Below are 4,627 nucleotides of genomic sequence, written 5' to 3' on the forward strand. Positions count from 1 at the left end.
GCACTTTCTAAGCATATCCTTGCATACCATGCGAAGTGGGACTTAAAGAGCAAGGCTCAAGATGTAACTTGGCTTCTTGTGTGACATTAGACAAGTGAATTAATTGTAACTGTCTGTAAAATTGGTATAGTGATAATTTCTTACCTTTGCCCCTAAAATTGCAAGGATCAATTTATTAAGCTTCTAGAAATCCAGAGAAAAAGGGCCAGTTTATACTGGCTGAAAGTTTTTCCTTTGACTAGCTCTTCTTCCTGAAACCAGAATCTCATCTTTTAACCCCTTGGCAGCCTCCTTACCAGGCAAGTTCTCTAGAATTGGCTGTCACTTAGCAAGCAAAGTTTATGTTCTTTATACCAAGGAGATTTCTGTTGAAACTGCAAATACTATGAACTTGTCTAAGTACTTTTTGTCATTATTTTGTAAATTGTAATTCACTTACTCAGAAACTCAAAGTTTTTTCTTGCCTGCACGCTGTCTGTGACAAAAATATGTCCTTTGCTATATAATTGTACTTCTATACCTGATTGTATCTTTTTTTAATTTTTTTTTTTTTAAATGGAGAGAGTGGTCTGGAAGTATATAAGTGGAAGGAATTATTTAATTAAACTTTAAAATCCTATGTTCAGTGGACACAGAAGTAAATCAATCGGTTATTATTTTTCCAGCAGAGACATATGAGCCAATACTGGCATTTGTAAAAGTCAGCATTTATCTCCTGGCCAAGGTAGGAGAGGGCAGATAAAGTTTGTCTTGGGAGTTTGAAAAGCCCGTGGTCCTTGCTTCTCATCTGTTAATGTCATCACTTCTTTGTTTGCTTACACGTGTGAGGTTTAATGTGACCGTCTGTAAAACAGCTATAAAATTAAACGTTTTCAGTGTTGAAAGAACAGAGTAACTATTATTTATGTCATAATAAAATGAACTACAGATTAAATCTGTTTGTTTTAGCAGACAAATAAAAGCTAAATCCTGATGCCTATCTTTTGCTGTGGGTACTGTCAAGGAAGAGTCTCTGTGGGACACAGCTGTGCCCAGAGCACTGCAGGATGTGAGATGAGTTAGGGATGAAGGCTCTTCAGACCTTAAAGAGGTGTGCAGCATGTTGTGGTGTCATAGCATCAAATCCTGATTAAATTATGTGCTTAGGGATTTCTGACAAGCTTTTCCTACTTAATTGCCACCCACATGTTTCATCTGGCATAGAATTGTAAGTAATTATATTGCTGTCTTTGGTCCATACTTGCTTTCTTTGCTTTTATCCCCTGCTGATCTCCAGCAAAGCAGGAAAAGCGCTCTTCTGACGACATGCCTCCACTCAGATGGTTCCCACCTACTCTGCACACACCACAGAACGTGAAAATGAAGAGTGAGCATGTTATTGGTATTGCTATTGCTGACCGTTCGAAAACAAACAAAAAGTGAAATAACTGGTCTGGCGGCCAGACACAGCTGTAGTCAATAGTGTGAGCTGACTGGCAGTAAAGCAACATGGAGTGAAGTTATTTTTCAATCAAGTTAGGCTTTACCATACTAATCCACTGAAACTGCAAAGGCTGTTTTCAGTAAACTTGTCACTTTATTAAATGGCAGCCAAAGCCAAAGGAAATCCACTTAAGAAAGAGAAGTTAAACAATGTAATTCTGCAGCTGTAGAAATAAATTGAAATAGAGAAGGTATATTTTCAAAGCCATTCTTACAGCTAAATTGCAGTCATTATTATTAATGGAGAAATAAACTAAAAGATAATCATGAAAAGTTTCACTCCCTTCTTTCAAGTGAAGTTACATCAAACAAAATTCCCACCCTGACTTTTCTGGTGACTTGCTTGTGAATGTAATGTTGGTGAGCAAGAGAAGAATGGTCTGCTGATGCAGTTCAGTTGTAATTTTTTTCCCCTTGGTTACTTCCAGTATCATAGGGTTAGTTAGTAAAAGATTCTGCTGTCTTTACAACTTTACTGCACTGGGATTGAATTTTATACAGGTGCAAACAAAACTAGCACAAGAGCGGCATGGTGTTGTATCAAGTCGTGTTGGCATTCCTTTCTTGGCTGGGTAAATGATGTGATTGATCAGCAGTTGTGATATTGTTAGATACATGCATCACAAAAGTAATCTTATGAATTGCTTATTTTCTAAACATCAGGGCCTGCCTGTGTAGTTGTCACTGAAGTGTCTGACTGCCTTTGCAGTCAGTGTTTGTGGGTTTAATTTCAAGATCCTTTCAAAGTGTGAATGATTCCACTGTTAAAGATGAGAAGCACAGAGATCATGGAAATTTGCCCAAGGTCTGAAAGGGATTCCTTCAGACATTTAAGACTTTGAACCTTCTCCTCGCCATCTTCTACATAATATTTTTAATAGAGTTCATACTCTGGTATCCATGCCCTTCCTAGCAATATGTTGTAGCAGAGTCTAAATGCTGTTTGGCATTAAGAGTCCTTTTTTTTTTTTACCTCAGTTTCAAAGTAGCATCTTTTGCTTAAAGACTTGCTGTTTCCCTGTTGCCATGTAAGAGGCTGCAATCAGGTAGCTGTGTTCCTGATTATTTTTTTTTCTCTCTATGAAGATTTCATTGTGTTTCTAATCCTGAGGGGAACTGACTGTACGATCATGTTTTAGTCATGATTACTCAATTCTCTGGTCTGACTTTGCTTGTACCCTGTGTGCTGTGAGTGCTTTGATGAAGCTCATTGCCATGCACACTTCAAGCCTGCCAGAGTCCTTGAAATACTTAATAATGTCTTTCCGTGACCCCAAAATGACAGACACTGGGGATATCTGGCTTTCAAAACCCTTGAGTCAGGTCTCATATTCCTGAAATGTTTGGTTTGCCTTAGGTCATTTCATACAGCTGTAAAGAGTAAAAACTGTTTGCAAGAGTTAAGCTTCTCACCTTAAAACCAGGCTCTCAAAACTAAGCAGTTGCTGAATGGTGTGAGCAAGGCAAGGCACTGATGGCTGAGCAGGACCTTTACCATCTGCAAAAGCTTCTCAGCTTAAAGTCTCTAGGTCTAAGCATAGACATGGCCTTAGTGAAGAGAACGTCTCGTCATCCTCTGTCACCCAAAATTCAATGTCCATGGTTGTACTTGCTCAGCTGATCTCAATGTTGTTGATAAGAAAGTGTTGCTGACATCAGAGGCTGCGTGCAGGGCAGCCTTCCTGGTGCTTTTGGTGTCTTTTCCTGTTTTACTGGATTGTCCAGCTGAGTTGCCGTAAGGAACCGGAGCGTGTAGTCCTGAAAGCAGCGGTGGCCTCACTCTCCTCTTCTGTTGCTCATCGACCCATCTCACATCCTACAGATGAAGAAAAATTGAAGCCGAATAGTGATTTTTCTGTTGGAGAGCATGCACGTTCCAGCTCTGTAAGTACCTGCAGGCCTAAAGAAGGTGGATGTATCATCTATTAACCATATCCAGCACATACCAGTGGTCCTCTGTGGTGAAACTGGCAGGTGTGCCTGTGACAGTGAGGAAAAGAGGCAGAACAGGAGCTGACTGATTAGAGCTCTTCTGACTCCTACGGAAGTAGGAATGCTGTCAGTCCTCATGCTCTGCGTTATTCCCATTGCGCAACTTTCATGGTTTGATGTGGCAAATGCATAAAAAATGCAAGGAACACACATTAACCAGAATCCTGTCGTTTGGGCTTGAGGCGAGAGATGCAAGGCAGTGCAAAAGCAACGTGGGGCGGGGAGAGTGAGCTAATCTGACAGTGTTTAGACATATGAGCGCTCAAGGGTTGATGTACAGCATAGGCCAGCTCTGCTGCCAGAATGCTGTTTGACGCCCTCCCTTGTGCTGGCCGAAGTGTTTGCTAAGCCTCTTAGTGGCAGTGCGGATCTGCACTGGGTTAAAGGGTATGTGAAACTAGGCTTCTGCATGGTGCAACTTTGAAGTCCCACCAAGCAGGCTGCAGTGGCTGAACAGTTCCTTCTTTTTGTCTCTCTAATAGTCTTGGGGAGCGGCCAAGAGCACCAGGAAGCTTGGAAAAAATCCTTTTAATTAAAAAAGAAAAGTAAAAAAAAAAAAAAGTAGAGAACTGATTCAAAGGGCTGTAGAAACCACACCCTCTGACAGAAGCTCCCTCTCTTTCCAAAGTGCCTTTATTCCTCTTGTGCTATGGACTATGACATATATTTGAAGGTCCACCTTTCTCTGGAATGTCCGATTACCGTTCATCTGAGTACAAGCTAACATAGCAAATAAAATGGCTTACGTCCTGTTTTGAAGTATATCTCTTAAATCCATCTCAGGAGGGATCGTTATGCATGTTGAGCACAGTTCAAAGCAACAAAATACATGTTCTTTCCATAAGCTTTTTTTTTTTTTAAACTTGCCTTTTGGAAAGATGTGATGCCATATGAGCACCATTGAGTGTATTAAAGGAAGGGCTTGTTGCTTGCGTGATAATTAGTCCCTGAAGTTCTTGGTGCTCCCATTTTCTCCTTTGTAACAGGAGACAATGCTATACCTTGTACCCAAGGATGTGAAAGTCTGATAAGGAGCATCACGGAGCTCATCGTGTTTAAGATACTGCGCAAAGACAGAGTATAGCTATGTAGTAACAGGTTTTTGCTTGAAAGAAGATTGTCTTCCTATGAGTAGTACTGTACATCAGGAATG

This window comes from Pygoscelis adeliae, unplaced genomic scaffold, assembly GCF_000699105.1.
Source record: "Pygoscelis adeliae isolate BGI_AS28 unplaced genomic scaffold, ASM69910v1 Scaffold812, whole genome shotgun sequence".
In the NCBI taxonomy this organism is placed as follows: domain Eukaryota; kingdom Metazoa; phylum Chordata; class Aves; order Sphenisciformes; family Spheniscidae; genus Pygoscelis; species Pygoscelis adeliae.